At 41.9% G+C, this 13,231-nt stretch overlaps 1 protein-coding gene and 1 long non-coding RNA gene across 2 annotated transcripts in view; one reads left to right on the top strand and one right to left on the bottom strand.

Annotated features, from left to right (window-relative positions):
- The window catches only part of LOC101747023 (alanine aminotransferase 1), a 153,534-nt gene that overhangs the window by 130,045 nt on the left and 10,258 nt on the right, over window positions 1-13,231 (top strand). The window lies entirely within an intron of this gene.
- On the bottom strand, window positions 5,526-7,076 carry LOC134199606 (uncharacterized). Its single transcript, XR_009974169.1, has 2 exons — window positions 6,646-7,076; window positions 5,526-6,414 (listed from the first exon to the last, which is right to left on the bottom strand). It is a non-coding gene; the product is annotated as an uncharacterized LOC134199606 (long non-coding RNA).

The raw sequence follows: 13,231 nt of genomic DNA, 5'->3' as shown, positions 1-13,231 counted from the left end.
CGCATCCGTTTATCTCCCCCCGGACAAGCCCCTTCTGAGCAGTGACATCGAGTCACTGTTCGGCATGGGAGACTCCGTCATCCTGGCAGGCGATTTAAATTGCCACCACACTAGGTGGAACTGCCACAGTTCAAACATAAATGGTAGGCGTCTCGACGCGTTTATAGACGACCTTACCTTTGAAGTAGTCGGTCCCCCAACTCCAACATGTTATCCGTATAACATCGCGCTCCGTCCGAGCACTATAGACCTGGCACTGCTGAGGAACGTAACTCTGCGCTTGCGTTCCATCGAAGCAATGTCAGAGCTCGACTCAGACCACCGACCTGTCGTTATGCAGCTCGGTCGCCCCCACAACCCAGTCACAGCTACGAGGACCATGGTGGACTGGAAGAAGTTGGGCAAATGCTTAGCCGATGCCGCTCCACCAATCCTCCCCTGCGGCCCGGATTCAACTCCCTCCCCCGAGGACACAGTCGAATCCATAAACATCATCACGGATCACATCTCTTCCGCGATCATAAGATCCTCAAAAGAAGTCGATGTGGAGGATAGCTTCCACCGCATCAGACTGTCCCCCGAACTTAGGAACCTCCTAAGAGTTAGAAACGCGGCAATCCGGGCCTACGATCAACTTCCCACGCACTCAAACCGGATTCGGATGCGTCGTCTACAGCGGGATGTAAAATCTCGCCTAAGCGACGCCCGAAATGAGAATTGGGATAGTTACTTAGAAGGACTCGCGCCCTCTCATCAAGCATACTGGCGACTAGCAAGGACTCTCAAGTCCGAAACTACCGCTACTATGCCTCCTCTCGTACGCCCTTCAGGCCAACCACCGGCTTTCGATGACGATGACAAGGCAGAGTTGCTGGCCGATGCACTGCAAGAGCAGTGCACCACCAGCACTCAATACGCGGACCCCGAACACACCGAGGCAGTCGACAGGGAGGTCGAGCGCAGAGCTTCCCTGCCACCCTCGGACGCGTTACCCCCCATTACCTCTGACGAAGTTAGAGAAGTAATAGACAACCTTCAACCTAAGAAGGCACCCGGCTCCGACGGCATCCGCAACCGCGCGTTAAAACTCTTACCAGTCCAACTGATAACAATGTTGGCTACCATCTTAAATGCTGCTATGACGCACTGCATCTTTCCGGCGGTATGGAAAGAAGCAGACGTTATCGGTATACACAAGCCGGGCAAACCGAATAATGAAACCGCTAGTTACCGACCGATTAGTCTCCTCCCAGCGATAGGCAAAATTTACGAACGGCTCCTTCGGAAACGCCTCTGGGACTTCGTTACCGCGAATAAAATTCTAATAGACGAGCAGTTTGGATTCCGCGCCAAACACTCGTGCGTACAACAAGTGCACCGCCTCACGGAGCACATCTTAATAGGGCTAAATAGGCGTAAACAAATCCCGACCGGCGCCCTCTTCTTCGATGTAGCGAAGGCGTTCGACAAAGTCTGGCACAACGGTTTGATCTACAAACTGTACAACATGGGAGTGCCAGACAGACTCGTGCTCATCATACGAGACTTCTTGTCGAACCGTTCGTTTCGATATCGAGTAGAGGGAACTCGTTCTCGTCCCCGTCATCTGACTGCCGGAGTCCCGCAAGGCTCCGCACTCTCCCCGTTACTATTTAGTTTGTATATCAACGATATACCCCGGTCTCCGGAGACCCATCTAGCGCTCTTCGCCGATGACACGGCTATCTACTACTCGTGTAGGAAGATGTCGTTGCTTCATCGGCGACTCCAGACCGCAGTAACCACCATGGGACAGTGGTTCCGGAAGTGGCGAATAGACATTAACCCCACGAAAAGCACAGCGGTGCTATTCAAAAGGGGTCGCCCTCCGAATACCACTTCGAGCACCCCACTCCCCAGTAGGCGCGTAAACACCTCCGCCGTTAGCCCCATCACTCTCTTTGACCAGCCCATACCGTGGGCCCCGAAGGTCAAATACCTAGGCGTCACCCTCGACAGAGGGATGACATTCCGTCCCCACGTAAAAACGGTACGCGATCGCGCCGCGTTTATACTAGGACGACTCTACCCAATGCTTTGTAGACGAAGCAAACTGTCCCTCCGTAACAAGGTAACCCTCTACAAAACTTGCATACGCCCCGTCATGACGTATGCAAGCGTAGTGTTCGCTCACGCGGCCCGCACCAACTTGAAACCCCTTCAGGTAATACAATCCCGATTCTGCAGGATAGCCGTCGGAGCACCATGGTTCCAGAGGAACGTGGACCTCCACGATGACCTGGAGCTCGACCCCGTCAGTAAGTATCTACAGTCGGCATCGCTGCGCCACTTTGAGAAGGCGGCACGACATGAGAACCCTCTTGTCGTGGCCGCCGGAAACTACATACCCGATCCTGTAGACCGTTTGGTAAACCGTCGACGTCGCCCAAAGCACGTCATCACGGATCCTCCTGATCCACTAACGGTGCTTTTAGGCAATACAAGCACCGGTCACCGTCCTCGCCGAACCCGTCGCTTGCGACGAAGGGCTCGACGAGCGAATTAACCCACAGACACAGCCCACTGAGTTTCTCGCCGGATCTTCTCAGTGGGTCGCGCTTCCGATCCGGTGGTAGATTCTGCGAAGCACTGCTCTTGCTAGGGCGGTGTTAGCAATTCTCCGGTTTGAGCCCCGCGAGCTCACCTACACAAGCTAGGGTACGCTGAAATAGCCTCTCAAGGCTATCAGCATAGGTAGGAAAAAAAAAAAAAAAAAAAAAAACTTTCGTTTTGATTTAAATGAAATGAAAAGACCAGTTAAAATGGTGAAATAAAAAATATCTAATACAAACAAAATCTGAGACGTGTAACACTTCATTTTGAAACCTCTCTACTCAACATTCCATTGACCGAAACATTTGAAACACTAGATTTAGTTGTACAATTTAAGAAAGCCCCAGATGCAATTCACCCGCCCTAGAAGTGAAACCTTCAAAAGTATTTTTTCGCATTCTCTCGCAGGCTAAATCTTACAGATATACATTTTTATCTCTTCTTAATGGGGCTTTCTCATTCCATTGAGCTTTAAATCAAAACAGCGTTAAAGAAGCTTTTACTTCAAATTCATACATCGTTCTCCTCTGTGTGATTCAGTATGCGGTATTATAAAGGTGTGTAGTATGTACTGTATGTAGTAAAGTATAAAGTATTATAATAGTAAAATAAGGGACGAAACGGTAAAGCTTGGATCCTAAATCTATGCATTAATACGTGAAGCAAAAATTTTGTATACCTTTTTACGAAAATTGCGCGGATGGAGGAGTATGAAATTTTCCACACTTATAGAGAATATAGAAAAGAAGTGCACAATGCTAATATTTTTTTTAAATAATGCATAAAAGATACATTAAATCAATAAAGAAAACATTACACACACTACATACCATGTATTTGACGCACACACGCATGCATACTATTTATTATCAAACTTTTGTTCTTGACGTCTGTTGTCAAATCGAGAATAGATTAAATATTGTTTGTCTTTGTTAACATTTTTTATAGTGTAGTCTTGGCGAAATTTGTGATTATAGAAGTATAAAATACAATCATAATAGTGTACTAACTTACAATTCCAATTAATTATAGTCGAATTTCGACTACTGCGGGACCTCTAGTATTTGTAAAAGGATAGTTAAAGTGCTGTATTTGTATGGGAGAGGCAAATACCCGCCGATCGAGTCTCTATCAAATCTACTAGTCCTCCATCTCGGACTGGTGAGTTGTATAGCGGCATCATCTCGACTGTCAACTGTCAACTAGTGTCACTGTCACTAATGTACTTTTTGACGAAGCATGTTGCTGATAGCTCTGTTTCTATAATCTGACGAAGTGTGTTGCAGATAATATTAATATGTTTAAAAAAAGTGTTAAATCATTATTGCGAAAAATAAACATCATTTTACATTCACTAGTGTCAACACTCGCAACAGTAATATCACATAGTTGGTCTGGGGACACATCATATACGATCGTTAACAGTCTATAAAACGTACGTCCGTCATGCGTGACGTCATAAAACCACCATCAACGTAATGTTGAAGCTATTTTAGACTCAGTCACAGCGTACTTGTGGCGAGTTCTCGTGACGATTGGCACGCTGCACCACCGGGGCACCTGCTCGAATGCCACTCTTGGTCCCTCAGGCCACCACCACGTACTGTACTGGGACTTTAATTTCTCATCGAACGCTAACTTCAGTGACCCTCCCATCATATAATAGTAAATAAAAATACTCATTACAAAGTATTTACCATGACAATGATTCACAGGAATTTATGAGTAACTGATGACCTTACTGCTGACAGGGCCTGGATAAATACTTGGGTGGCTTTTTTTTTTACAATAAAATCATTTTTTCTTACACTATTTTTAATTTAAATTTATTAAAATTTATTTTCGATTTTTTTCATTGGATTTTTTATAAAAGCGTTTTTTTTTTTTTTTAAACAATTATTTATTTTTCATTTATTTTCTTTAAATATTCAATTGTCATCGATCCTTAATAAGTATACCAAATTTCGAGTTAATCCGACGTTTTGAAGGGGGAAAAAAGCATGTTCAAACATTCCGTTACATACTAACAACATACAAACGTCTGAAGCTAATAAAAGCGTATAAAAAAAAATACACGGAGCTTAAAAAAATAATCTCTCCTACTAAAAAGTCAGTTAAAATCGTAATGCGATCATTAACCCATGACTTCCATAGTCGAGGCGCACATTGCACAGCAGCTTATGTCCCTTTCATCTACATTCTCGTATCAATAAACATGCGATTTGGTATTGAAAGATTTAGGTCAGTGACGTCATACTGTCCGACTCCGTGCTACCGAACTACTCGACGCAAGGACCTTAATCAGTTACGCTATCTCTGGTTCAGTATCCAAAAAGTACATACCGGTTTCATATTATTAGAAACAGATGTTAAACGAGTGAGCGCTCGTGAGCTCACAGACCTACAGACTTATGCCTTAGCAAATTAGTATTGTTTAGATTATTTAAGAGTCTTTGAGTTCACTAGCTTAATGTGTTCTGTTGTACGATAACAGAGAGAGACGATCTGTAAACTACGTCAGCAGGACATCAACTAATCTAATCAATGACAATATCCACCAACACCCAGTTCCCTCCTCCCCCGTACCGCTCCCGAAGGTTTTAACTCGTAAATTTCATAACCCGTGACTGTAGGTTTACCTATCGAGGGGTTGTGCGAGTGAAGCCGCGGGCTCCGCCTCGTGCACCACGCATTCATAACGGCAGCCGCTCTCAAAAGGTTAAAATTAATTAAACTTGCAAAATAAATTATAAGGCTGGCTCAGGGCGTAGGGAGCGGGGCACAGGGCGCAGGGCTGGGCCACTCCACGACTTTATTATAATGCAAATTACATGCTTTCACATCATGTTGTAGGGGAAAGGGGGGTAGCCCCGGCCATTTTTTTGTTTTCGATATTATGACTATATTTATTAAGTAAAATAATAAAAAAACTATTAAAAATAATCAACATTATATTTATTTAAGATAAATATCGAAAACTCAGACAACAACATAATCCCTCTGTAATTAAAGCCACTTGAAAAAGTAATCAAATTTTGGTATCCCTTAAAGATGGCGGGTAGCTCCGGCCACCCAGGTATTTAAAGATTAGTGCGTTTTTTGGCAACACATACATCACAGTAATAGTATAAATGAGATGGATTTAAATCTACACAAGCTTCGTGAGCCCAGTCCTCACATATTTTGCAATTTTGCATTGGATCCAATCCTCATCGAATGTTTCACCGCAAATAATGCATTCCGTCTCCTGATGTGACGAATCTGGCTGAGATGCAACCTTCTTAACTTTTATTCTCGTTTTTATGTTTCTCTTGACCTTTACCGCACCTTTGGTGTCTTTACCGCACCTTTGGTAGAACGCATCAAGCTAGTTGCCTCAGGAGTTCTTAATGCCACATCTGGATTTATTTTCTTAAATTCGCAGAAAAAATCTTTTCCTGCCATTCGTTTGTCCTTGTTAAACCTGTGAGGAATTTGAAGCTTTTCTGCTAAATCAAAGGCAAGGCGCAAAAACTCACTTCTTGTTAAAGGCATAAGACGGTTATCTAGCTTTATAACATGCTCACAGAGTTTGTCTTTCAAACTCAGGTTTGAATGTTTGTTCAAAGCGTCCTAATTTTGGTTTAAGACTGACCTGATAACCTTGTTTTATACCTTTAATACGATCTTGCAAAGAAGTAGGTACGTGGGACTTCGTATCGGTCTGCGGCTGCTCTTTCAGAATATTTTTTGTCAAGGACAGCTTGAATTGCTTTTTTCATATTCTCTTTACTCCAGTCTCCGCGATTTGTAGTTCTATTCCTAAATTTGGGCATTGTACCACTGCAATATATTAATATTGGGTGCTAGATTTAAACATATGAGGAATAATAGCGTCAGCTCCTATGGCCGGGGGTACCCCCAAAATCGATGGCCGGGGTTACCCGACACAACTTTCATCAAACAAAAAATTCTTATTAAAAAGCATATTATTACACATTCAGATAAATTTAAATATATGAACTAGAAATGTATTGAAATATATAAAAAAATATAATCTAAATAATAACCTACGTTTATCCAATAAAAATAGCCTCCGAAACAATTGGTATCCCGCGCAACCAGTCCGCCAAAAACAAAATACTCAATTTATGTCCGAGCACCGTGGTCGGGTGACTTCCAACTGTCAGTATTTTTCGAATGGATAGTAAAAGCACACAGACATAACACGTACTTATAGGTAACACTACGAGAGTCACTAGTATTTGCGGTGGCCGAGGCTACCCGCCGGCCGGGGCTACCCCCCGCTCCCCTACCTTCGTATTGAGGGTTCGCTAGGATGATATCTAAGGCTATTAGTGTTGTGAGTTATAATAGAAAATGAAAGGCCTAGAGCTGTATGAAGTCTTACACATAGTTCGTAGTCTTTTTTATTGGTTAGATGAATGAACGAGCACACGGCCCAGCTGGTGTTAATTGTTCACCGGAGCCCATAGACATGAACAACGTAAATGCCGCGACTCATCTTGAGGCGCGATTTCCAAGTCTCAGTTTTTACAGTACAACAGCCGGTTCCAACCTTCAAACAAAAATAATTCGTGCACAATTTTAATTAAAATCCGCACTATGGGTCGTCTTTCATAACAATATCCGCGGTTAACATCGCAGGACTCAGCTATCATCAATAATAAAATTTAATCTTTCCGAAGCGAAGCGAGGGCTGGTCGCTAGTTAGAAATAAATGTAGAAATGTATCGGATATTTTACTCCTGAGATGATGAATTCAGGGTGGTCTATCGGCGAAAAGCGAGTCGCAACTAAACGTACCAATGTAAGCGCCAGCCCTAGGAACTTGTGGAGCTCAGGATTATTGTTGAGCGACAAATTTGATTACATCTGATAGTTCAGTAATTGGTTGGTGAAAAGTTGGCGCGCCTCGAGCCGACGAGCCCGCGGCTGGCTCGAGCCGACGGCCCGCACGTGTCACGTATATCTCCCTACCTGCTCCACACGGGCACGCGTGCATGATAATCCCTTCATTATGCTCTGTTCTCAGCCACACGCGGCACGGGGAGACCGGAGGCATTACTCGCATTATTCAGAGGTCGTTTTCCACTCCTCGATTTTTATTGAGTATCAACTGGTAGCTCTACTAACAAACTAATATTAATAACGATGTTATTGCGGCTGCCCCACCCTTCAAACCGAAACGCATCGCTGCTTCACTGCAGAAATAGGCAGGGTGGTGGTACCTACCCGCGCGGACCCACAAGAGGTCCTACCACCAGTAAGAACCACCAGGTTTTTCGAACAGGGTGTTCCAGGTTTCAGATTATGCAGAACCACACTTCAAAAGTGGTAAAACTTGCGTAGTAGGGTACGATATACATACATAGTACCAAAATGCCGTTATAACCTAGTCAAATGGCAAAATTGTCCTCCCAATTGTTGGTAAAGTGATGAGGAATTTAAAATATCTGTAAATGCAAACGTGAAAAAAAATTAAAAATATGTATACATAAAACAGTTGCTTGCAGTACCTTAATAGTTCATTTCAGTTCCAAATTAATGTTAACGAAGATTTTAATACAACCTGATGCCGTGAAGGCTGGAGCCCACCTTAAGCTGGACATTCCAATCTCGGGCCAAAAGCGCGGTCTCATCAAAGTGAAAACACGATTGAAGTCGGTTCGTAATCAGTGGCAGTTTACCTCCCCTCCCCTCCCCCGTTGTAATAGACCCCGCCGTCCCCGTCGGGAATGGATCGTCTCGCGTTAACGTAAAACATAAAAACTTTGTTCTGACTACGATGCTCCAGGTTTATGAACAGCTAATAACGTTAGTCGAATTATTAGCCTACTTCGGAACGTTCGCATTGTTGTTGTGCTCCACACGCGGACTCAACTAGCACTGGCACGTTGAATTGGGATCGCTGTCTTCGAGGAGAACTATTTTAATACGCTTTTATTAGCTTCAGACGTATGTATGTTAGTGTGTAACGGAATCTTTGAACATGATTTTGACCCCCTTTCAAAACGTCGGATTAACTCGAAATTTGGTATACTTATTAAGAACGGATGACAATTCAATAATTAAAAAAAAAACTGAAAAAAAATATTGAAATTTAACTAAAAAATTAAAAATAAATAATGGTATCAGTATATTATAGATATTTTATGAACAGATATGAGTAGAAGGGTTATTTTGATAATATCCTGAAAAGCACCCCACGCTTTTTTTACAATACAATCATACAATATTTTTAATTCAAATTTATTAAAATTTATTTTCATTTTTAATTGGATTTTCTATAGAAGCGTATTTTTTAGTTTTTAGTTTTAAACTATTATTTCTTTCAATTTGAACACGCTTAACTAAAATCGTCACTTTTATATCTCTATATCGCAACAGTAGTCAATCGCGGGTCGTGCGGGAATACTAACACATCACCACTGTCACGTGGTGCTGCTTCGACCTTATCTGTTCCACAACTGGAATATGGTAGGCAGCGGCTTGGCTCTGCCCCTGGCATTGCTGACGTCCATTAGCGACGTTGAGCACTAACCATCAGGTGGAGCGTATGCTCGTCTGCCTACAAAGACAATAAAAAAAAACTTGTTTATATCCGTTGGCTAGGAATCGGAGGGTCCGCTTTTTTACTCGAGCTGGGGCAATGGTGGTAGTGTTCATGGACGCCACTAGATACTATGAAAGTATCGCCGATAACGAGTAACTCGTAACGAGCTAGGATTGAACAATGAATAAATAAGTCTTTGGTTTGATAATAAATCAGACGGCGAGAAGCAGGAGTGACGTCGACCGCCGCGGCTGGCAACGGTTCGATTCCTTCCTAATGCCATAAAACACATTGTACAAAAGATGTTCCGGCTGACCCAGTTCTGCTCCGCTACAAATAATCCGGTCCGGATCCGGCTCCGTTTTCAGTTAGTTGCAGATATTCGTGATGTGCGATAGCATCTCTCCAAGAAACGTATCTGCTTACTAATGTATGGCGCGCTGTGAACACGGGCTGTTCGCGTATTAATCATGTTTGTTTTTGTTCCACTACTCCCATAAAGATTACAGTGAAAGACCTTGTATCTTAGTATTGTTTTATTGATACTTTATATTAACATTCACTTCATGTTTACCAAACTAGAATATGAGTATAACATTATGAATTGAAATTAAAAACATCGATAAAATATTTTTGGAACGAAGTTCCTTATGGGACGATGCGGAGGGGTAACCCTAACCGGGGAAAAACGTCCGTAACGTAAGATTTTTATTAGTAATGCACACAGTGTACGACTCAACTTTGTAATAACGTACAAAAAATAGCATATTTTATTATCATTCATTAACCACGATCTCAGAGCATTCGTTTGCGCAATACACTAACTCTTATGCAAACAACCGTGAATGAAGTGTACCACAATAAGTTCGCACGTTACCGAATGACCGTGGGTTGTTGCGAAACCTCCAGTTTTATTTTCTTTATACCTCGAATAGAACATAATATTAATATTTTTATAATAAGGAACTTCGTTCCTATCCGGTGTCCCACGACAGCACACATCTTTTTTTTCACCTTCTTAGGTGATGATATTATGTTTACATAACTACGATTTTGTTTCACAGACTTCTTATTATGCAACCTCTGGGCCACTGACTGTCTGAGCTACTGAGTCGTAGAACGATAAGGTATTTCCACCTTAATGGTTGCTTAAGCAGACATTTAGAAACCGTACTTACTTATAATTTGTAAATCAGCAACGCGGTCAAGCATCTGTTCAATTTTGATAATGTCAACAACATCAGATACAAAACAATACGAATTCATTAAAATTTATAACAAAAATATCGGTTCTTAAATGAGTCGGCTTCTGGGAATAATTGCGTCGCTTAGTTTCTTAACCGCTTTTTAACCTTTTTTGAAATTGATAATGATAATGGGTAAAGATTAACAAGTAAACCCGTCTTCTCTGTTCATTTGGTGTACTTTAAGCTTACCTTTAGTGATACTTACTGGTGATAGGACCTTTTATCAGTCTGCACGGGTAGGTACCACCACTCTGCCTATTTCTGCCGTGAAGCAGTAATGCGTTTCGGTTTGAAGGGTGGGGCAGCCGTTGTAACTATACTGAGAACTTAGAACTCACATCTCAAGGTGGGTGGCGGCATTTACGTTGTAGATGTCTATGGGTTCCGGGTAACCACTTAACACCAGGTGGGCTGTGAGTCTGTCTATCCATCTACGCAATAAAAAATAAAAAATAAACTTAGAAATTTTAAGGAGAACGGTTACACGATCGACTCCTATAGAGTAGGTTCTGCAAAATCATGTGTTGGCGGCGCGATGGCCAGATCGTTGCCAAATTGCAACCTCCCGAAGTATTGACGTTTGGCAGCCTGTACACACACACACACGTACACACACACGCACACACACACACACACACACACACGCGTTCTCTAAATGAAAACACCGACACCAGCTATTCAGTAGTCGACAAATGAATGAGACACCCCAACTGTCGTGTGTATATATCCTGTGTGCGAGTGTATCAGCAGTTTGTACAGAATGAGCGTAGTCGTTACTCGTCAGCTCATTATTAATAACATGGTTTGAACGAAAAGTCATTTTCTTGAAGCATGCGGTGAGTAAACCGCTACTGAACCGTCTTTTGTTTCACCATAATCACTTCCCGCCCGAGGGGGCTCTACGTCGGCTCTACCGTCTCTAGACACGGTTGACTTTCACAAACATTGTACGATAAAAGTTAAAGAATATGCAAAGAGATTCATGAGAAATCTATACTAATATTATAAAGCTGAAGAGTTTGTTTGTTTGAAGGCGCTAATTTCAAGAAGTGCTGGTCCGATTTGAAAAATTCTTTCAGTGCTAGATAGCTCATTTATTGAGGAAGGCTATAACCTATATAACGTCACGGTAAGACTGGACACGGTAAGTGGAGCACCAATAAACGATGTTTCAAATTAGGGGTTTAAATAGCTCCTTAGCATTCTATAATTCAAAAATATTTTCACTTTCTACCTAAATGAAGTGGGGGTAAAATTTAGCGTTATGCCAAAGTAACTATTCCACGCGGACGGAGTCGCGGGCAAAAGCTAGTATTTAATATGCTTTAATACCTTTTCTATTGTACACTATTCCCCTCTTATACATCGTATTTCTCTCTGCTAATGGTTTGCTGGAAGAAAACTCATGAATGAGTTAAGTTCGCCTTTGTACATAGTATTTATACATTTTTTAAATCTGTTTTTATTGTATTTTCTTTTTGTGTACAATAAGTACAAAAAAAAAATACAGATTAGAACATATTTGCTTATACTCTTTAGTTCCTCAAACACAATCAGCTATGATGCACTCGGCTGTGCTTGAGTGGCAAATTGGAACAAACCTATAAAGCTAATCATTATTTTTCTACAATAGCATTGTGCGAGCACAGAGCGAGGACACACTAGTTGTTTATAATGATAACTCCGGATTTTACTAACTCACTTTAATACACACAATCACGTATAAATGGTATTGCTATAGTTAATGTTATCTATCTATATATATATAAAAATGAATTGCTGTTCGTTAGTCTCGCTAAAACTCGAGAACGGCCGAACCGATTTGGTTAATTTTGGTCTTGAATTATTTGTGGAAGTCCAGAGAAGGTTTGAAAGGTAGATAAATGTGAAAATGCATTTTGTTTTATCTTTGATGTGTCCCCCGTCGGACGGATTCCTTTTGTTTGTTTTAAGTTTATTTTATACAAAAGTTTAGGTCTTTTATTTATCGATTGAGGCACTACGAAGTCTGCCGGGTCAGCTAGTAATTAATAAATGTTCCGAATGAACCAGACTTCCGCGGAACCAGGTTGTTGTACGACTGTTTTTACTACTCAACTGCGACTTTAAATAAATGTGCAGTGTGGCGTTATTACTTGCTAAGATGTCGGGCGTATTACACCGAACATATAAAACAGCTTCAAAATCTTTTAATGCGAGTAAGCATCGGTTCGACTGCGTCCCGGACTATCCCGATGTCGATAAGCGATGGTGACTACTCTTCATCAGGTCTCGTATCCTATAGTTAAAATAAAATATACCAAACTCATGATATACAGTGGGCACACCCTACACTATCGCCACCCTCCCCCTCTCCTTCTCCTCAATATGGCTGCCCCCCTCTAAGAGTTCTGTTTTCACTCGAAGCTTGCGCTTATAAATCTAATTCTGTGTGTGTGGACTTTTTAGCCGCGTCTCTGCCTATTGTGAGAATAAATAAGATTGCGCCTTTATTATGTAGCAGCTCCAGTGGGCTCAAAGCAGAGGTGTGACGTCACGACCACTTTGTTTGTTGAGCATATCGATTTAGGAACCCGCAGTCATGGCAATGGAAGCATTTTAAGCGTTGAGCTACCGGCGAATCCATGAGTCCGGGTTTGTTTCCAAAGCAAACAATCTCTGGAGCCGCTGAACCGCTGCACTAAAAACTTTTCCTTCGTCTAACAGTATTGTTCTTAAGTAAATGTACCTAAATTCACTTGCTTTCAACATTAAATTTGAAAGTAGTTTCTATCAGACATTTTATTATTTCGTTTGGAAAGAAAATGTTTTTTTTATTCATTGCTTAGAAGGGTGG

This window comes from Bombyx mori, chromosome 11 (assembly GCF_030269925.1).
Source record: "Bombyx mori chromosome 11, ASM3026992v2".
Lineage (NCBI taxonomy): Eukaryota > Metazoa > Arthropoda > Insecta > Lepidoptera > Bombycidae > Bombyx > Bombyx mori.
Note: the sequence above shows the minus strand (reverse complement) of the source record. Positions and strands in the feature narration are given on the sequence as shown.